This window comes from Marmota monax, unplaced genomic scaffold (assembly GCF_021218885.2).
Source record: "Marmota monax isolate L192 unplaced genomic scaffold, Marmota_monax_Labrador192_F-V1.1 WCK01_AAM20220418_F8-fsc00678, whole genome shotgun sequence".
Classification (NCBI taxonomy): Eukaryota; Metazoa; Chordata; class Mammalia; order Rodentia; family Sciuridae; genus Marmota; species Marmota monax.
This window is the reverse complement of record NW_026693623.1, coordinates 45,063-68,095: the sequence shown is the minus strand read 5'-3', so window position 1 is coordinate 68,095 and position 23,033 is coordinate 45,063. Positions and strand designations below refer to the sequence as shown.

Below are 23,033 nucleotides of genomic sequence, written 5' to 3'. Positions count from 1 at the left end.
ATTCCCCACATACTAATTAACATATTCATTACTTCACATAATTACATTTGTTAAGAAGTTTCTAAAACTTCATATCCTGTGGAATAGGATAAGAGTTTAGTTTACACTGATACAGCTCTAGCTATGTAAGTATCAATAACAATCAGTCTAATTCTGCATGGTGGCATAATGCCTTTGAACTTGTCATGTATTTAGAGATATTTAGAAAAACAATGACTACTTGTGAATCTTTTCCTTCAAACATTAGATTGGACTCATCAAAAATTCAAGTGTAATTAGGAAGGAAAAAATATGTTTGGATGTCTTTTATAAACATCAAGCAATGGACTCCTTATCTTAACAATATAATTCACCTTCAGGAGCTAGATCTATTTCAAAGAGTCACATCTCTACTTCTCTTTGCTATATATTTATAATGACCAGCTTGCTTAGATGTTTTTAAGCCCGTGAGAAGTTAAAACAAAAGAATATCTGAAAAAAGATTTTGAAGACTTTTCAATAAATAGTAGTCTAGAAAAACTAACATAAAAAACAACTAAAGTTCTAAACTCCTTATTTTTAGGAACATTATGTGATAGTAGGAGCAAATGTGACTCCATTTTGTTTTATAACTTCATCTTGTAAAACAACCATGCCAAGTAGAAGAGTCCTGACTGGAGCAATATGTTCTTTTCCTTTTGCTATAGAAACCTTTAAGAACACGGAACTACCTAATGGGGCATTGTTTCTATAACTGGGGTAACGGGGCTCTGTTTCTGTAACTGGGGTGACTGGGGTGACTGGGTAAACTGTGATTGGTTAGGCTTCCCTCCGCTTGACTGCACTGTCCAGCTTATACGTGAGTGGTCTGGAAGTCAGTTTATGAAACTCCGGAATGAAGCTTTCACTATAACTTTTGGGGGCTCATCCAGGATCCATTTCTTCCCTCCCTCATGCCAAATTTGCCTCCAAAGACAGGCCTTTGGACCTCGGCCCCGGAGTGGGGAGCTTCTGAGAGACATTCCTCAGCCTCACTCCAAGGACGACTCCAATCCATTCTAGGATGCTCTGAAAAGCCTCCTGCCATGCTGTCAGTTCTGGTGAGTCGACTCCTCTGGGGGAAAAGGTCAGATTGGACGCAGTCGCTTACACCTTCCCTGGGACAGGACGAGACATTGTCACTGTCTCCCTGGAGGTCTCCCTGTGAGACCTCATCTGTCTGTATCTGGGCCCACTGGAGGCCTCCCTGGGAGGCCTCATCCATCTGGGTCTCCCTGTGTGATCTCAGTGATTGTTGCTTGTCTTGTGTCTGTTCTGCTGTTTGTAGTTTCTCCAGCATCTTCTTGCTGTTTGTCATTTGTCCCGTGTCTGTTCGCCAGCCATTTGTCTTGCATTTTTCTGTCTGAATGTTGTGCGTGGGCCCTTTTCTTGTTCTCATAACTGCTCCTCTTTCATCAGGACTCCTTTGCTCCCCCTACATCAGAGACAAGGAAGAGCTACAGAGATCTCTACCTGGACCCCTTTAACTTGTTTTCTTAACAATTTTCAGGACTTTGTCTCTTGGTTTGTTTTTGTTTGTTCCCATTGTGTTCTGTGTTAATTTCTACCTCAGTTTGTTTCTAAAGGAAAAAAAAATGGTTAAAACAGTTTTAACTGTGCTCACTACAGCTTGCATTAAAATGTAAAGTGCTGCCAACAGGACTAGCTAAAGGTAAAAAGAAAAAGGCATTCTAGAGATTGTCTTCATTTAGGAACTGGGCCAGGTGGCCAACTAGGTAAATCATGTCAGTTCCTATAGAGAACAGATTAAAACTAAAATGTTTTATAAAATTATCATCCTTAAATTATATAACAAAAAGCATAATTTTGTCTAGAAAATTTGGCTTTTGTATCTCAGTATTTACAAGCATGAATAACTCCCAACTATTAAAAAATGGTCTAAAGATTTTTCAATGTCAGGCTAAAAGTTGGTGGCTGCTATCCAAGAAACCAGAAAAATCAGTTTAAAATGGGACCCCAACCTGGGGGACTCTCTCAAGGAGACCCATGGAGCTGCATCTTTGGGAAGTTCCTCCAGTGAAAAATAAGCCCCCTTCATTTGTCTATGTTCCTTCAACTCTTTTTAGCTTTCATGAACAGGATCACCCAAGGAAAAAGGTCAGAAAACTTTTAAAATTCTATATTTGTTAAATTCATAATTTTGATCCAATATGCCTAAGTTAATATCTTTTTCTGATTATTCTCTGCTTTATTCTAAGGCCAATTTACAAGGATTAACTCTCAATCTAATAGGTTTTTAAAAAAATAAGATACAAGGCTTTTGTTTGTCTGTTTTGTGTGGGTGCACTGGTGTACTGTCTGTCTACATGTATTGCCATTTCTACATATATTTGGTACTAAAAAGTTGACATATGAGCTCATAAATTAAAATTTTTAAAAATGGATCCAAATACTTTTGGTTAATATGATCTAAAAGGTTCAATTTAAATTGGGAAAATAGATAAAAGTACAAATGTCTTTAAATTTACTAATGCACAGTTTTGTTTCTAGATGACTAAACAGCTGTTAAAAGTGTTAATGTCTATAAAGTGTCTAACATTCATTGTCTTTAGGATTTTTCTTCAACAGGAAAAAAAGATTACTAATACTATTCAATGCACTGTCTGATACCTTGTTTTTTTTTAAAGATATGTAAATTACATCTAAATGTATATAAAATTAATCATAGACATGTTTGTAAGAGACATCTAATTGGTACAAAGTTAAAATGCTGACTGTTAAATATAATATTAAGTACTCTTAACTCCTTAAATTCCATAAGATAGAATACTTAAAAATGTTGGTGTTTTTATAAATTGGTAAACTAAAAAGGAAATTTGTAATTATTTTGTGTTATTATAAAAACAAGGTTACTCTAAATTACAAAGTCCCAACAGGTATAATTCTACATATAAGGAGTCAAGAGGTTTCAAATGTATTTCAATTAAAGTACTATAAATAACAAATATTTCTTCTTATTAATATGCATTAATTTATCTAAAGTCAAAAATTTATAAGGGTTATTATTTCAAGGTACAAACAAAAAAAGGATCAATGGGTTAAAAATTATTAAAAAGTTCTAAATATAAAAATATATTTAATAAAAACATTTCCAGGTAAAAAAGTTGTTATGTGATAAAATATATTTATAATACATTTAAGTAAACAACAAAAGGGTCTAATAAAGTAATATAAAGGTCTATAAGTGAAAGACAAATATTAAAAGGTTTATATGTAACTAAGTTGGTTATATATGTAACACAAATAGTTAAAACTATTCAAGGTTGTTTTCTAAGGACAAATATTACAAATATCAATGTATTAATATATTTATATGTTAAAATGACAAAAACTTCTAAAAATATTAATTACATTATGTCTGTTAAGTTTTATCACCTAGAACAAGTAATCTTGGAGAAACTAAGGTTTTTACATCTGTGGCTAAACAGCAACTGTTTTTTTTGTGGCTAAACAGCAACTGTCCTACATTACAAAGTCTAGATTTTCCTTTAAAAGCTAACCTTGGTTAATATGAAAACATCAATGAAAGTGTGGCACATTATTCTTATTTACGGATTAAATGTGTTCATATCTTTCAGGTAAACAATTCTTTAAGGTAAAAGGTTTAAAGGAACATTTTATCAAACTGGTATTCTCCAAACTAAATTGTCTGTAATGGTAATTTAAACTTATAAAGATAATAGATTTTATTGGGAATTTATTTACATTATTTGATGTTTTATAACCAAATCTTATGTTAACTTTTACACTAAGATATAAAAATGTACAGGTATTTTAAAAGATAATGAAAGCCTGCTCTGTTTAAAAATTAATATTATAAAACATTTTGCCACTTTTCCACATGGAACAAAGTGTTAAGGGCTCTCAGCCTTTCCTTAATTAATGTTTCAAATATATGCCATATTGTGCTAGCTAATATTCATACAGAGTCAGAAAACAATATATGTAAACTTTATAAAATGATATCTTAAAAGAGAGACAAAGATCAGCTTTAGAACTAAAACACTTTACCTAAGATTGTGAAGAGCCCTGCCTTACCTGAGATAAGGCTCTGCCTCCCACCTTACAACATGTCAGAATAACTTCAAAGTAGGCCAGATTTCAGTTAATTTAAAGTTATATTCAAAGATTAATTTTATTACAAAGATTACTGTGATCTCAAATAGAAAATATAATGTATAACTCAGCCAAGGTTCCAAATTACATACAAGCTAAATATGTTTTTAATATTGTTAATTTCACTTTGTATTTTCATTATGACTAAAAAAAATGTGACAACTACACTCAGAGCAACCAAGAGACCTTTACTGTGACAGTGTCTGATTAACACACAAAGAGAGAATAAAATAAAAAAAAAGGAAAGTGCAAAAGAGAGAGAGAGAGAGAGGAAAGTGCAAGAGAGAAAGAGAGAGAGAGAGAGAAAGAGAGAGAGAGAGAGAGAGAAGGAAAAAGAAAAATGTGAAAGGGAAAATGAGAGACAGGGAAAGTGAGAGAAAAAGGAGAGAGCAAGAGAGGAGGACTTGGCAAGAGAAAATTTTTATAGCCAAAATCTAATGTGGTCTCTGGGTCTGCAAGCTGCCTTGTTGGTGTACAGTGATTGGATCACAGTAGATGATAAGGTGTCATCTTCTGCCTTCAGGCAGATCTCCAGCATTACATAAATTAATAAATAAGGATATTGTGTTTTGTAAAAATTAACTGTAAAGTTATAAGCATTAAAGTTAAAGCCCAACATTATTACTTCAAAAGTGGTAAAACTGACTTGCTGGATGTTTAAGACCAAATTTAAATATTAAGGTTAAAATATAGGAGCCAAAGAAACCAATATTTGGCTCTTGCCCTCTGAGTAAGGCTGAACCCAGAACAGGGGGAAAGCTTTGCAACTCTGGGCCACATAACCTCCAGAAAAGAGAGATTAATGAGACCCCTGGAGAACAGAAAGCCAATGAGTGTCCAAGCTGCAAAACAGGAGGGTCATTGAAAAAGGAGACATGCCTGATGCTTCCAAGGGAAGACATATGGTCAGCAAGACCTTGACCCATCCTAATGCAGATGACATTAACAGAGCTAAAATGCTGCTTACAAGTTCCCCAAAAATGTCCTTCAAGGAAACTCAGCTGACTCTTACCAATAGGTAGGAACAAGGTCAGTTTGACCTGCTTGGTCTTAAACACCTAGCAAAAACAGTTAAAAACCTAAGCACAGCCATTCCTGGGCATTTAAAAAGAATTCTTAGGCAAAAATGCCTGATAACTATCAATAAAAAACTGTCAGAAGTTTTTAGTCAGTTTAAGGCCTACAGATCTTCCTAACTTCCTACATAGGTAGATGTAATCAATGTTTATTAATATAATTATCTAGCCATAAGTAACAAAAGCATCTTTACTGAACACAGAGGTCATGCCAAAAATGTGTTTTTACAAAAACCAGATGACATTAACTAATTTAACTAAATGTTGTGTCTACATTCCTGATAATTCTGTCAATGTTAAAGATTTATGTTCCCTAAAAAAGTGCCTTATTAGGCTTTGTTAGGCCTTGTTATGGGGACAATTTCTCAGGTACTTCTTTCACCTCCTGGTAAACAATTATTAATTTCTGTCATTTTCATGATATTCATGGATAGGTTCCAGATGCTACAACTGCTATTTTGTATTAATCTTAATTCAGCACTCATGTCTTTTTGTTTCTCTCATAGAAGTGCCCACCCCAGGTGAACCATGGACTCCTTGACCCACTCAGTTTCTAAAAATGGCCCTCAGCCATCAAATAAATATAGATTTAGGAAAACTAGAAAAGTCAATCTCCAAACTAGAAGTTTCACTAGACTGTCTGACAGAAATAGTCTTACAAAACAGATGAGGTCTAGATGGTCTCTTTCTGAAACAAGGAGGACTTTGTATGGCTCCAGGAGAAACTTGTTTCTATGCAAACCATTCTGGGATAATGAAGGACAGTTTGGTGCTTGTGAGAAACAGGTTAAAGGAAAGAGATGAAGCACTAGAAACTTCAGGCAATTGGTTCCAAAACCTATTATCATGGTCCCCTTGGTTGACTACCATCAGTTCAGCCATTGTTGGGCCCCTAGTCCATTCTCCTGATTGGTATTATGGTAGGAGCCTGCCTCTTAAAAACCCTCCTAAACCACATACACAAAAGAATGTAGATGAGGTCAGACTTATGGTCTTGTGAGCCCAGTATAGTCCCTTAGTCACAGAAGGATGGAACAAAAACTGAGGCCTAATGATGTGCAAGATTGACATCAAACCTACTAAAACCAGTGGGGAATGTGATAGTAGGAGAAAATGTGACTCCATTTTGTTTTATGACTTCATCCTGTAAAACAACCATGCCAAGTAGAAGAGTCATGACTGGAGCAAGATGTTCTTTTCCTTTTGTTATAGAAATCTTTAAGAACACGGGACTACCTAATGGGGCATTGTTTCTGTAACTAGGGTAACAGGGCTCTGTTTCTGTAACTGGGGTGACTGGGGTAACTGGGCTAACTGTGATTGGTTAGGCTTCCCTCCGCTTGACTGCACTGTCCCGCTTCTGTAACCTGGCTTGCTTACATTGGCTAGACCCCCTGAACATCCCTTTTGTGGTTTTCAGGCTTATAAGGAGTGCCCTTGCAATTGTTCATGGCTGATTAGGGGAACAGCTTTATGTTCTGGTCAGCCATCACCGATGTGCTTCAATAAAGGCTTGATCCAATTATACGTGAGTGGTCTGGAATTCAGTTTGTGAAACCCCGAGATGAAGCTTTAACTATAACAATTAGATATGCTATGCTTTTTAGAAATGACTTGTCATAACTGATTTGTGCCCATGTTAGCAGCTCTTCTAAAATAACTTTTAAAGTAGTCTATCATGAGGGTTTTTCTTTAGAAATAATTCAGATTACTTGTGTAGAAATTGTCAGTAGGTCTGAGGATGTAGCTCAGTAGTAGTAAGCTGGCCCAGCAGGCAGAAGGCCTTGGAGTTTAACCTCCAACACTGTAATAAAAGGAAAGGGAAGGAAGGGGAAAAAAGAAGGGAGGTAGGGAGGAAGGAAGGAAGGAAGGAAGGAAAAGGGAGAGGACAAGGTCAGGGAAAGAAATGAGTCATTAAGACAAAAGGGCAAGTGGTACAAATATAAATGTATGGCATAAAAGCTGTTTAAACAGTTTAGAGAGCTTTAGAATTTGAGTGACATCAAACAGTGATATTATGACTGTATAAAATCTTCATAATAAGCTTCACCCTGGCCTGGCCTAAACCAAACTGAGGGGTGGGTAGCATGGAGAGGACTCCTCTCTGGCTGGAGTGGAAGGCACCAGAACCTGTGGCCCTTCAGGATTCACTGGGTAGGGAAGGGGCCAAGACTCCCCAGATGGGCAGTTGAGTACTACAAGGCTCCTGGGAGCCCTTGACCCAGCTCCCCACCACCCCCACCACCCCCCAGGGGTTCACAGTAGTCTGCTCTGTTGCCTGGTGCAGGTTTGTGTTCCTGACCAAATACTTCAGTGTCCACAGCCTGTTTCAGCCTGCCTGGGCAGACTGTGGTTGTGGTGGCAATAGCCAAAGCAGTCTTGGCTTGATGGAGGGGCCAAGGGCTGTCCCTCAGTCATACTAGGGGGTGGTCCTGGAAGAAGTATGCAGGGTTGTGGCAGCATTGTCTTAAGACATGAAGCCAGGCCCTAATTCTTATGGGGTTCCTTGGGAGTTGGTGATGTGTACAGCTATTGGACTTTTTGCTGTTCTCTTGTTTTTGTGGAGAAGTTTTCAGTCTGTTAGAAGCAGGCTTTATGTGGAAAGAGAAAAAAGCTGGCTCTAAAACTTTCTGGACTAATTGAATAAAAATGTGAACTACTTGAAAAAGTTAGCCTTGTTCAGAAAAAGCATGAAGGCTTAGAGTCATCTTTAAAGGATGGCAGTTTAGAGAAGGGTTCAACAGAAGCAAAAAAATTGGAGGCAACATACAAAAAGTGGCATAGGTCCAAACCTAGCTGTGGGAATCAAATAGTCTTTCTAGAAAAAGAGCTAAAAGAACAGAAGACTAAATATTCTAAACAGGATGAAATGATGATGGATATATCAAGAAGGATAAAGTCCCTAGAATGTGAATCAGAATCCCTCAAGTCACAAATAGCTGAAGCTAAAACAAACTTGAGACTATTTCAAATGAATGAGGAAGGACTTAAGCTGGCAATAAAAGAGGCTTTGAATGAAAATTCCCAACTTCAGCAAATTCAGAAAGCGATCTTACAATGGGAAACTGAAGCATGGAGGGAACAAGTATGTTTCCATGATAAAGAGAAACCAACATTTGAAGACTCTAGAGTACATGCATAACAAGTTCTGAGTGATAAAGAAAATCACGTGGAGTCTCTGGCTGAATGCTTGCTGAAGATGAAAGATAGGTCTTCTCCAAGCACGGGAACCCAAACAGATGATGGTAACTTGGAGTTGGGAATGAAGAGTAAATCAGAAATTGGTGCTCACTTGGATGATCAGCCAAAAGGAACTTTGAAGAAACTGGTTTATGGTGCTAAGCCAAAGGCCTCCTTAGCAACCTTAGAAGGAGACAGAAATCAAAATTGTACTTTATTATCTGAAGTGGAGAAAACAAAGGAAGACCTTACAGAACATATTAAAAGTCTTAAGACTGAACAGGCATCTTTGCAGTCAGAAAATACACAGCTTGAAAGTGAGAATGAGTACCTTCAGCAGAAATTTAAAGTCATGATGGAATGACATCAAGAAAATATAATGAAACTCCATGGGAAATTGAGAGTAGAGGAAAACTACTGGGTGGAGCAAGAGGAGAAACTTTCCAAAGTAGAAGAAAAGATCAGCCATACAACTGAAGAGCTGGAGACCTACAGAAAGCTAGCCAAATATCTTGAAGAAGAATTGGAGAGAACCATTCATTCCTGTCAGGGGCAGATTATTTCCTCTGAGAACAAAGCACATGATAGTGAGTTGGCAGCTCAGATTGCTCAAAGAAACCTCAATTATTTCATGAATCAAAATGCTTGCAATGGACAAAAATGAACGTGGAAAATTAGCTTAAAATTAAACTTGCAGAAAAAAATCCATATGCACTTGATGTTTCAGATGCAGCTTATGGAAAAAGCATTCCCCAAATGGTTTCTCCCCATTGGGTTGGCCTTTATCTGAAGTGAGACCTCCTCATTTGGAAAAGAAGGGTCCACTCACACTCTCACTTTCGGTTCCAGTGGAAGGAGGAAGAGGCTCAAGAAGCCCAGAGAATCCTCTGGACCACCAAATGAAGGAAGAGAATCAAGCTACAAGAGGTTAACTGGTCCTCAGAGAACACCTTCTTACACCAGACCCCTGTCACCTCCATGGGAACAGGCACTCAGGAGCAGGATGATGATCCCTCTGCCAGGCCAACCATATTCTGATTCACATCTTCCTCTACAATGGCAAAATGAATGTTATTCTAATTGTGGTAGACCATCTGGACCAGCAGAACTCAGAAGTTCTAATATGCCTACTTTGGATATAGTGGATGGGCCTATATCTTGGAAATGCAATCCAGTAGAAAGGATACCAAGATCAATCTTGGTGATTCCAATGTGCCTGATTCACCTCTCCCTACTGAAAACCAAGCAACTGGCTCTGGCTCTGTCTTTGCACCTTTCCCTCCAGTTAAAGGTGCATTATTTCCAGGGGACCCAAGGAGTCAGTTAATGAGAAGAGGACCTTTTTTTCCTCCACCTCCTCCAGGAAACAGGTATGGAGCACCTTTAAATTATTTTCCATGGGGACAATTAACCCCTCCATTTCCAGTGTGAAATGTCTATTCACAGAGGTGTTTTCCTCATTATCTTCACCCAAGAGCTGGATTCCCCCCACCCCCATCTTCCCCATGCATTCTGAAAGTAGAAGTGAGTTCCCTTCAGGGTTGATTCCACCTTCAAATGAGCCTACTACTTAACATCCAAAACCACAACAAGAAACCTGATGTTTTTGATCTCTCTTCAAAAGTAATTTGACTCATCTTTCATTTTCAGTTTTTAAGTAACTACTTTTACTTCAGTGATTATACTTTTGCTCCAATTGAAGCTAAATGGAATTATAATTCTTAGAGGATAGTATTTTGTAAATAAAGATTGTTTAAATATGAATCTTATGAGTAAATTATTTCCATTCTATTTTATTCTAGAGAGTACAGCAGTTAATTTGATTAATCCACTATTACATAAACAGCAATGGGAGTTTCAGGTATGTAATCTTGCCATTGGGGATATTTTAAACTCCCAACAAAGTCTGTCTCTTCATACAAAGAAGTGTATTTACTATCATTGTAGCAAAAGTGAAACTGACTTTATGCTTAATGAAAGATTTTAATTGATTTAAAGTCTCATTTGGCATATCAGCTAGATTTTCCATAAAAGAATAACTAGAGCATATTAAGAGTTAAACCAGAAAACCCAATTAAATGTGTCATGGAAATAGGAGATTCAAATACAAAGAAAATTGAGGTTCTCAGAATTTTTTTGGAATTGGAAACTACAATTTAAGATCACTCTCTTCCTGTTTTCCCTTTTGTTGTCATCTTCTTCTTCATCTTCTTTTTTATTTTTTTAATACTTCAAAAAATGCATTTAAATTATTTCCATTTCATTGTAAAGAGCAACACTAATTTTATATATAACTTATAAAACACTAAGTGGCATAAATAAATACCAATTTTGTTATTTCTATATAAATCTGAAGGGGACTATTGCTACAGACAATTTTAATTTTGAGAACACTAACTTGGCAAAGTGCTCTCCAAAGCTTTATATTTAACTAAGTTTAACCTTTAAAGTACAATTTAGAATCAATAGTGTATGGTAAAAATAATCACAAGTCTGCATGGGTTAGCAAAAAACTCAAAGGACAGCCTTAAATCTCTTATACATTTAGGAAATAGTGTTGATGGTCAGAAATTCAATTAATCAAAGCAAACAAATATAAGACAGGTCTTCAAATGACAAGGTGGCCCTTCTATGTCAAATACAATGTATAAAAGAGAGCACTTATTGGATCTCTTGCCAAAATAAATAAATAAATAAAACAAAGACAGTTTACTGTGACACAATCTGAACTTTGAATGTTTTTTTTCAGGATTATTACATAACCTTGAAGTTAAAGTTGGCCTGTCAGGGGCAAAGTATATAAAAGAGATTCTGTATGCACAGGCATTTATGTAGTTGCATTACAAGAGGTAGGAAAAGTCAAGAATTTTAAGTTGGCACTCCCAGCACTTTTTCTCACCCTGGCCCCTGGCAGCAGTAGATCATCTTTACTGGGGGCCAAGGGCACTAACCCTAAACTAAGGGGGAGGGTGTCCCAGAAAAGCTGCGTGGGCTGTAGAAATATGGTGAAAGAGAACCTGGCCCCTGCAATACCTCTCAGCCCCTTTTTCCCATGGAGATGAAGAGTTTGAAGGCTTCTGGCCACAAAGGATATGGCAGTGGGTGTCAACACTGTTAGTTTATGACCTGGGGGCAGGAATAGTTTCCCCTTTTAAGTTCCCACAGAAGACCCAATTGGGTAAAGCAATTCTTGCTATACCAGTATCCCATCTTCTTTTTTATACCTTGATTTAATTAAGTTATTCATTTTCATGTGGTCTTGGATGTGTTAAGTGAGCGCTCTACCACTGAGCCACAACCCCAGCCCCTGTCTTCTTTCTTTTATGCCCATTTCATAAAATTCAGAATTGCATTCTGCTGTGGTTCACTGATATGGGGAGTGACCTAGTCTTTGTTTTGTCTTCAGGGAGACTTTTGTAAAATACACATGAATTATTAGGGCACTGAAATGAAGAAACAAAGACATAATTCCTAATTTTGTTATTGTTACATTTTATACTCATAATATGACTCTGCCAAACTACTATAAAATTTTTCAAACACAACTCTCAATTTCTCTATCATTGCAAACAAGTGACAATTTGCTGACCTGCACCAATCCTGAAACCACACTTTGAATAATGTTTCTCTAGGAGAGACCAAGAAAGAACATTTATTAAAAATACCCAAAGCTTTATTCAAGTATTAAATATGCTCTAAAAGTGTGTGTGTATGTGTAAAGTATACACTTAAGTCTAAAATAAATGCAGCAGTATAAGCTCCATCTTAATAATAAGAAGTAGCTTATCACATTTGAAGGTTAGTGAAGAATCTGCATGATACTTGAGCCCACAATTAATTGAAATGAGAAAAAAGTTGGGCCTTGAAAAAGAAAGACTACACACTCAATAAATCTAATCAGTATGTTTTTTTCCTCAAGAGTCACACTGGTTGTCAAATCAGTCCTATAAATTATCCTTACTTGCCAGCATAAAACATTACTTGCTCTAAATGAGTGGACAGAAGTCTGCAGTCTGTATCAAATGGACTGATTGCCCATTCATCCACTGATTGTCATCCAGAACTACTTCTTCCCTAACTACTCTTGTAGAATAGTTGCCGATGGAGTTCATGTTTTATACCAGTAAACTGGAAATAAGCTAGTTTGAGGTTGAAAACTAACTGAAATACCTAAATACCATGCTACAGTCCTCTAAAAAGTTTTTTTTCAAAAGAAAAAGGTGAAAGGACCTTCTAAATAAGATACCACTTATTGAATCATCTTCCAACTCTGTTTTCAACTCTGTAAATGACAGTTAAAAAAATAAAACAATATTAAAAGTTGGCAAATTATAGAATAAACCTTAAGGAAATATCAAGGCCAAAAATGAAATTAATATGTACAGTATGTACTTATGTACATTACTTAAATAATACACAGCTGCCTTTTAGTGTAAAAATCAAAATTTCCACAAAGAACAATCTTTCTTCTAACATTTGAGCTGTCATAATTAAAGAATACTCTTTCCTTCATGACTTATGAGGACACATATAGCACCAATGAGTGAAACAAATAGGTATATGAGTATGTTTAAATAACAATAACCAAAAAAGGAAATGAGCATATCTCCATTATCAATAAAACCAAAACAAACATGGATAACCAACAACAATTAGACCTAAATTATTTCTGTATGTTCTATTCATTATGGGTATTCTTTCATTCTACAGTGGTCTTAACAAAGTCCTGAAATATATTCTAGCACGTTGCTAGCATCTACTCTTCTACAATAGAGGACATGGGAAGAATAGAATTTTACTGAAACAAAGTGGATTCATATATTGAGGGATATCAATATTCCTCAAATATGCTGTGGACCTAAGAGTATTGATATTGGGTAAAAAGATTGTGTTTACTTTTCATAAATTAATAGAATGTGAAACTATTAGTATAATTGTTTTTAGTAATTACCAAGACCACATGGTTTTTGTGCTTATTACTTTAAAAAAAGAAAAATGTGAGAAAAGATTGTGGAGCTGAAAGATTGTCTAGCTTTCATATGATTTTCAAGAATAGTAATCTTTCAATGGGATAGGTTTTAATACTTCTCTATGATTAAGAATTTATATTTAACCTCACTAGTTAAAATTAAAATAGGATAGAACTTTTCACCCTCCAGAATATACAAAATATAAAATTATGACTAGAATAGTAAATAATGATTAGCATGTGGGGAGTATAATTTAGTTGTAAAAGTTGGCTGTGTCTAACAAAATATGATGTAGCCTATGACCCAGAATCATCCACTTCTGGGCACATAACCCAGAGCAGACTAAGATGTACAGTATAAAATATATTTTTTATTATACACCGTAAAACTTTTTTACTGAGTCCTACAGTAGCAGATATTATTAATATTCATAGCTCAGAACCCAATTTTATATTTTTTTCATGAAAAAATAAATACTATTTACTCTGACAATTTTTATTGCATTCTCTTCTGTTTTAAAAATGTACATTCCCAACTACTATATAGATTTTTTTAACGGTGTTTGGAAAACACTGACTTGAAAAATTAGCCATATGGTCATAACAGCAATACATCTCTTCATTGTGATATTGCTTAATAGGGGAGGGGGAGTCTGATTATCACTGTCCATCAGTAGGTAGAAAAAAAAACTGTAATGTGAATTACAATGCAGTTACCAGTTTAAACTCGATCTAGGTAACATGGATACATCTCTATGTAATAGGCATACTTCTGAAAAATACAATGTAGAGCTACAAAAGCAGAACAATACTTTCAGAATCCCATATTATGTTTGTTTGTATATCTATATCTATATATATATAGATATAGATATAGATATATATAGATAGATATAGATATATATATATATAGATATAAAATATGAAAATGGTCTGGAAATATATATTTTATAGACCAGTTATAATATCCATACACATAAATCCAGGAATAAGAGAAAAGAGGAAACTTTTAAAAAGAATCACAAGGACTAAGGAGAGATAAGGATTAGGGTGGTGTGTAGGAACAGCTGGATAAAAAAGCATGAAGTGGGCAGAAAAGAAGGAAGAAAAGGCCTCACAGCTGGTAAACTGATCCATCACCCCCTGGTGGTTCAAGTGTATAAATAACAGAGTGGCAGGCTTAGAGGGAAAGTACTTTGCAACTCTGTTTACACAGACAACAGAAAGTGCCACCAGGGAGGAAAACTGAACCCAGTAAGGCCAATTAACCCCTTCTCCTTGGTGTTTTATACTAGCTATGTTTCTTATTGTGCCTCTGTTGATCTACACGGATACGTGTTAGGACCAAATGCAGTGATAAATCATTGTTACAAGTATCGGTGAATTCTGCCAATTTCACAAAGCACAACCATTTTATTTAGTGTTCTGAATACCTTCTTTTCTACTTTCATCTGGTTTATAAGCCATACATGTTTTTTATTATAAACTACAAATTGAATGCTATTTCAAGTGTTTTGTCTTGCTCCTCAACATTATCTGTAAAACACCAACTAGGTGTACAAATGTTCGGTAAAAACATGTTGTGAAGTGTTGACATATGTGAAAGTCTCGCTTCTATGAAGTAAGGTAAATAACAAAAGCATGTATTTGTCTAGTTGAAAAGGAAGGCAATTCTCATGAATATTTATTCATCAGTCCTAGCACTGTCTCTTCCTCCCTATCCACACCACAAAGGTATCAACATCATCCCACCATCAGCTGAAGTGCCATGTCAGATTTTTCTCCTGGCCATATTATTTATCACTGAACACTATTATTAATTACTTTCCTAAATGCTAGTCAAACAATGGGAAGGTTCTATTGAGGAGGGCAATTAAGGAATAATACACTGTATTTCTTTTTTTTTCTTTTTTTTTTTATTGGTTGTTCAAAACATTACAAAGCCCATGATATATCATCTTTCATACATTTGACTCAATTGGGTTACAAACTCCCATTTTTTCCCCAAATACAAATTGCAGAATCACATTGGTTACACACTCACATTTTTACATAATGGAATATTAGTGACTGTTGTATTCTGCTACTTTTCCTATCTCCTACTATCCCCCCTGCCCTCCCCTCCCATCTTCCCTCTCTACCTCATCTGTTGTTGTTCAATTCTCTCCCTTGTTTCCCCCCCTTTCCCCTCACAACCTCTTATATGTAATTTTGTGTAACATTGAGGGTCTCCTACCATTTCCATATGCTTTCCTTTCTCTTTCCCTTTCTCTCCCCCCACTCTTCTTTGTTTAATGTTAATATTTTCCTCATGCTCTTCCTCCCTGTTCTGTTCTTAGTTACTCTCTTTATATCAAAGAAGACATTTGGCATTTGTTTTTTAAGGATTGGCTAGCTTCGCTTAGCATAATCTGCTCTAATGCCATCCATTTCCCTGCAAATTCTATGATTTTGTCATTTTTTAGTGCTGTGTAATACTCCATGGTGTATAGATGCCACATTTTTTTTATCCATTCATCTATTGAAGGGCATCTAGGTTGGTTCCACAGTCTAGCTATTGTGAATTGTGCTGCTATGATCATTGATGTGGCAGTATCCCTATAGTGTGCTCTTTTAAGATCCTCAGGGAATAGTCCGAGGATGGCAATAGCTGGGTCAAATGGTGGATCCATTCCCAGCATTCCCAGGAATCTCCATACTGCTTTCCAAATTTGCCGCACCAATTTGCAGTCCCACCAGCAGTGTACAAGTACCCTTTTCCCCACATCCTTGCCAACACTTATTGTTGTTTGACTTCATAATGGCTGCCAATCTTACTGGAGTGAGATGGTATCTTAGGGTGATTTTGATTTGCATTTCTCTGACTGCTAGAGATGGTGAGCATTTTTTCATGTACTTGTTGATTGATTGTATGTCCTCCTCTGAGAAGTGTCTGTTCAGGTCCTTGGCCCATTTGTTGATTGGGTTATTTGTTATCTTTTTGTTTAATTTTTTGAGTTCTTTGTATATTCTGGATATTAGGGCTCTATCTGAAGTGTGAGGGGTAAAAATTTGTTCCCAGGATGTAGACTCTCTATTTACCTCTCTTATTGTTTCTCTTGCTGAGAAAAAACTTTTTAGTTTAAGTAAGTCCCATTTGTTTATTCTTGTTATTAACTCTTGGGCTATGGGCGTCCTATTAAGGAATTTGGAGCCCGACCCCACAGTATGTAGATCGTTGCCAACTTTTTCTTCGATTAGACGCAGTGTCTCTGATTTGATATCTAGCTCCTTGATCCATTTTGAGTTAACTTTTGTGCATGGTGAGAGAAAGGGATTCAGTTTCATTTTGTTGCATATGGATTTCCAATTTTCCCAGCACCATTTGTTGAAGATGCTATCCTTCCTCCACTGCATGTTTTTAGCCCCTTTATCAAATATAAGAAAGTTGTAATTTTGTGGATTGGTTTCTGTGTCCTCTATTCTGTACCATTGGTCCACCTGCCTGTTTTGGTACCAGTACCATGCTGTTTTTGTTACTATTGCTTTGTAGTACAGTTTGAACTCTGATATCGCTATACCTCCAGATTCACACTTCCTGCTTAGAATTGCTTTTGCTATTCTGGGTCTTTTGTTTTTCCATATGAATTTCATGATTGCTTTATATATTTCTCCAAGAAATGCCATTGGGATTTTGATTGGCATCACATTAAACCTGTAGAGAACTTTGGGTAATATCACCATTTTGATGATGTTGGTTCTGGAAAGTATTTTGAAACCCTATATTCCAATAAAATAGAAGATAGTGAAGATATCAATAAATTTCTTAAGTCATACGATCTGCCCAGATTGAGTCAGGAAGACGCACATAATTTAAACAGACCAATAACAAAGGAAGAAATAGAAGAAGCCATCAAAAGACTACCAACCAAAAAAAGCCCTGGACTGGATGGGTATACAGCAGAGTTCTACGAAACCTTCAAAGAAGAATTAATACCAATACTTTTCAAGCTATTTCAAGAAATAGAAAAAGAAGGAGCTCTTCCAAATTCATTCTATGAGGCCAACATCACCCTGATCCTGAAACCAGACAAAGACACTTCAAAGAAAGAAAACTACAGACCAATATCTCTAATGAACTTGGATGCAAAAATTCTCAATAAAATCCTGGTGAAATGAATACAAAAGCATATCAAAAAAATTGTGCACCATGATCAAGTAGGATTCATCCCTGGGATGCAAGGCTGGTTCAATATACGGAAATCAATAAATGCTATTCACCACATCAATAGACTTAAAAGACAAGAACCATATGATCATCTCGATAGATGCAGAAAAAGCATTCGACAAAGTACAGCATACCTTTATGTTCAAAACACTAGAAAAACTAGGGATAACAGGAACTTACCTCAACATTCTAAAAGCTATATATGCTAAACCTCAGGCTAGCATCATCCTAAATGGAGAAAAACTGAAGGCATTCCCTCTAAAATCTGGAACAAGACAGGGATGCCCTCTATCACCACTTCTATTCAATTTAGTTCTTGAAATACTAGCCAGAGCAATTAGACAGACAAAATAAATTAAAGGCATAAAAATAGGAAAAGAAGAACTTAAATTATTGCTATTTGTGGATGACATGATAGTATATTTAACAGACCCAAAAGGGTCTACAAAGAAACTGCTAGAGTTAATAAATGAATTCAGCAAAGTGGCAGGATATAAAATCAACACGCATAAATCAAAGTCATTCCTGTATATCAGCAACAAAACTTATGAAATGGAAATGAGGAAAACCACTCCATTCACAATATCCTCAAAGAAAATAAGATACTTGGGAATCAATCTAACAAAAGAGGTGAAAGATTTATATAATGAAATCGACAGAACCCTAAAGAGAGAGATAGAAGAAGATCTTAGAAGATGGAAAAATGTACACTGTATTTCTTAACCCAACAAAGATCAACAGCACTCTGAAAAGACTAGAAAGCAAGGGATGTTTTCCTGCCCCAGTTTTTCTTGGTGCTTCCTACCAGGTAACAAAAAGCAAAAGAACTAGAGAATTCTGCCTTGCTCATGAGACAGATGCTCTTTTGACTTCCTTGGCCATGATAAAATTGGAGGAGAAGACAAGCATTACAAGTTCAGCCTTTCTCTTAGTCTTTAAGATCTCCTATTTTTCTTTTTTCCCATAAGAACACGTGCACAACCATTGCAAGAGTAACTGGTCAATACAATCAGCATCAGTAAAGAGGCAAAGGGCCAGTGGTGAGCAAGGGAAGAAAGAAGCAGATACAACCCCACATCTGCTTCCTTGAATCATTTGGGGACATGTCGAGGTTTTTTTGGAGGGAGGTAGAAAACAGAGTGGACATTCACCACACTACTGGACTCCTACTCCCTTGAAATACTCTTATGATCATAAAAGCAGAATTCTAGTACTTAAACACCAGACAAAATTCAAGGCTTTATCTTAGCATTTTTTTTAAAAAGAGAACTACCAAACTTAAAAAAAAAGTGAAAAGAAAAAATATTCCAAGTAAGCACTATTTAGCTAAAAGCTATAATCGGAGTCATCTAATTAATTTGCAAAGCTTAATTTCTAGAAAGGAATCATTACCACATTCTGTTCTAGAAGATTGTAGATATCTACAAAAACAAAACTATAAATTAAGTTGTTAAATTTCTGAAAGAAAAATAATATCCCAAAGTAGGAAAATCCAAGCAAAGACATGTGTGGCTCAAAAGGTACAGACATTTCTATATGTCTTCTGAATTCTCTAATTACGGGAGTCAATTTTGTACTTCCATTTAGAACTGATTCCCAGAGGAAGAGACTTAAAGTGCCTATACCCAGGAGCCAATAGTCAATTACTATAATATTTTTCTCCATCAAACAAAAGCATTCTAATATGCCCAATAGAATATTGATGTTAGAGGCTTATATTCTAACTGTGATCTCACATGTGATCATTACATCATTCTCACTTTCCACTTTTCTCTCTGGATAATAAGGGTTTATAATAGGCCATTTGTCTCTTTAGGAAAGATGATAGAATGTCTAATACAAAAATTCTTTGAAAAATGTCAAGAAAACTAGTCATTTTTTTTTCCCAAAGTGACATGGGGTGGGGGAATACATTACCCAGATAATTTTCACTTTCTATATATCAAACCAACCATTAGATAATATTTAACTGTAAAGTGTTGTTTCTTTGTTTGTTTTGGTTCCAGGAATTGACTCCATATGTAATTCATCACCACTGAGACCCATTGCCAGCCTTTTTGTTTGTTTGTTTGTTTGTTTTTTGGTTTGAGAAAGGGTATTGCTAAGTTGCTGAGGTTGGCCTTGAACTTGACAATTCTCCTGCTTGAGCCTCCAAAGTGGCTGAAATTACAGGAGTACATCACCATACTGGGTACTTAATTTTTAATCTCAATGGGAATGTGTATGTTCTACATAGAAACATTTACTTTATTATATAATTTAGAAAAGCATCAATAATTTTCTCCCTAAAATTCTTCTAAATTACTTCCATCTTTTTTCATTTCTCAGGAACTACATATTTATGAAAAATATATTTTTTTCTTAATTAACTTGCTAATAAGTAACACCATGTTCAAGAAGTACTAAAGTGTTCCCTATCCACCTGCCACCCTAAAATATGTCTCCACCAAAAGAGGCAAATTTGAACAGAAAGAATCACAACATGCAAACTGTAAAAGAATTTTCATTATTTCTTGAGGCAAGATTTTGTAGTTCAGATGTATTCCTTTTTTAGTCAGCTTTTTTCATCACTGTGACCAAAAGACCTGACAAGAACAATTAGAGGATGAAAAGTTTATTTGGGTGCTCACAATTTTTCGTAGGAGCCTGACTCCATTCCTTGAGGCTAGAGGTGAGGCTGAATATCATGGCAGGAGAGTATGGTAGAGGTAAGTGGCTCAAGACATCACACCAGGAATTGGGGGAGTGAGAGTGAGAAGAGGGATTGGGGGAGAGGGAGAGCCAGAGCAAGCCCACCAGCTGAAGCAGGAAAACCAGCCAGCTGGAGCTTCATTCACTAGGTCAAAACATAAACATCAAAGGCATGCCCCCAAGGACCCACCTCCTCCAGCCACACCATCCCTCCCTATAGTGACCACCCAAGTTCATCCCTATCAGGGAATTAGTGTACTGAATAGATTAAAGCTCTTATCACCCAATGATTTTATCTCTAAACTTTCTTGCATTCTCTCACAGTGAGCTTTTTGGAGACACCAAACATCTAAACCATAACACTGTAAATCTATAGAATTCAGAAATCCTCTGCTTTCAGGCAAGTGGGAAAGTCAGCAAGTGAAAAGATCAGTTCACAACTTGATATGTCAGGGAGGATCAGCAACATCTTCAACTGGAAGTGCATTTTGAAAAAGTGGGCTAGAACACAGCACAAGCAAGCCTAGTGTTTACAACCTCACACAGCAATCTACCAACTGATTATATTTTGTCTTATAATACATCTAAATTGGGATTCCCCTATCTGTAAAGAGCAGGAATTGTATGATTTGTCAAAAGATTTCATAAATCCTAGCCCCAGGTTGGGGATTAATGGAATGGGTGAAGGAACAGAAGGAGGCAGAGGAAAAACAATTTTAAAAGACTGTACAACTACACACAAAACTACCAGTGAAAAGAGCCTCTATAAGATCCAGGTATCCAAAGGCTAAAATACTTCTAGAAACCACCATTTATTCAGAGACTCTACAGATTCAACAAGTGATATGTATAGACTGTTATCATAAACATCTAAGACTATAAAAATACACATGTAGGAGATATCAACTCTAGCTAAACATTGTCATTGAGATATAAACACAGTAGCAGTCTTTCAGCATATTGACAGTTAATTACTGATGGAAGATGTGCATCTTTAACTTAAATTATCTTATACATAAATAATGGTAAACCCTGGAATGATGTCCTTGTAATGGAGAAGTTGAATTCAACTTGACTGTTTTCCCCCAGTACATCCTTTTCTCAAAGATCAAAGACAGACTTTCTTGCAATTAAAGAGCAAACACATAGCAACATATGAACACCTTTACCAAAAAATTAAAAAAAAAAAACCTCAGAGCTAAAAGGCTACAGAAGTGCCTGTCATTCATCTAAGTAGTAGCTGGTGTAGTGGTGGCTTCAGGAGCTTCAATGGTTTCCACAATGAAAAGCTATGTCATGGGTCCATGAGTTGTGGTGCTAGGAAGGTACAATAATATTTATTTTATTTTTAAACTTATACATTAGTGGAAAGCACTCTAGTATAGATCATATTTTGAATTTTTATTCAAATGATCTAAAAACATATATTCTGAGCCAGAATCTCACCCTTGTTTGCTGTCCATTCTTCATAGATGGTTTCACTCTGTACCAATCTATAAGTTGGAAAGCATCCCCCCGTCAGCCAATCACTTTACCTTTAAATATTTACTGAATTTCTCTGTCCTCTCTTTGATCTCACTAACATCTTAGCATAAGCCTCCTCATGGCCATCTGCTCATTTTTGCCTCCTTCAGCTCTATGCTCTAAAAGAATTCAATGTGATCTTTGGCAAAGGATCTGACTGTGTCTCTTCCTTGTTTGAAAATTTCCTATTGAATTGAGAGTAAAACCACAAATTCTAGGTTCTGTACTCTTGTGCCCCTGCCTCCATCTCCAATTTCTCTCAAACCTCTGGCCTTAGCTCTCATTTTTCCAGATGCACTCGACTCCTTTGTACCCTAGGGACTTTACACCTACAAACCACCTTTCCTGAAAAGCTCCTATTTTTTTCTACATTTAGTTAACTCAGATTGGGCTCTTAGGTTCTCTTGTTGTTGTTGTTTTTGTTGTTATACATGGACACAATATCTTTTTTATGTATTTTTTTAATGTGATGCTGAGGATCGAATCCATTGTCTACCTGTTTGAGCCAAGTGCTCTGCCACTGAGCCACAACTTCAACCTTGCTCCTATCTTCTTTATGGAAGGTTTCCTAACTGAAAACTGAGTCAAATTACTCTTGTGATAGTTTCATTTCTTCTTTCCAACATTAGGTAAATAAGTCATTTCATAATTAATGTGTCACATATATGCTGTAAAGTTGAGCCTATTGTCTGTCATGTTTGTTGCATGATTCTCAATTTAGGGTTTCACACATAGTAGGCACTCAATGAGTATTCATTGAATTAAAAGGTGAACTTTTCAGAGCTCACATATTGAACATATGGAAGAACCAGGACCTGAACCCATTTTGACTATTATCAAGCTCGTCTCTGCATTCTACTGTTGCCATCCATGCCACCACTGTGTTAGTGTCTTAAGACATCAGAACTGAAGCATGCTTCAGAGTGAACGTGTACAGGGGGCCTCTGCCTTAAATTCATAAAATATTTTGCAACAGCTGTGTGTCCACCTATCCTCACATGTGCTTCTTCTGAACTGAGTTAGAAAAATCACTAGTGATAAAAATCAAGGGGTTCAAGAAAATTATTTTTAGCAAAAACAAAATGGTAAGATTAAAAACTGGAATAGAGTAGCTGCCTGAGTTTTCCTTCATTTGACACGGAAACAACAGAAAGCAATTTGTGCAACTGTTCAGCAATCATTCAGCCAGAACATGAGATCCATCATCAAGTATGAGATAGAACTAGAAGGA

The 23,033-nt window shown here is 36.2% G+C and overlaps 1 pseudogene; it reads left to right on the top strand.

The window, feature by feature from the left end:
• The first annotated feature begins 7,705 nt into the window (after window positions 1-7,705).
• Window positions 7,706-10,208, top strand: LOC124103198 (melanoma inhibitory activity protein 2-like; annotated as a pseudogene).
• Window positions 10,209-23,033: the final 12,825 nt, after the last annotated feature.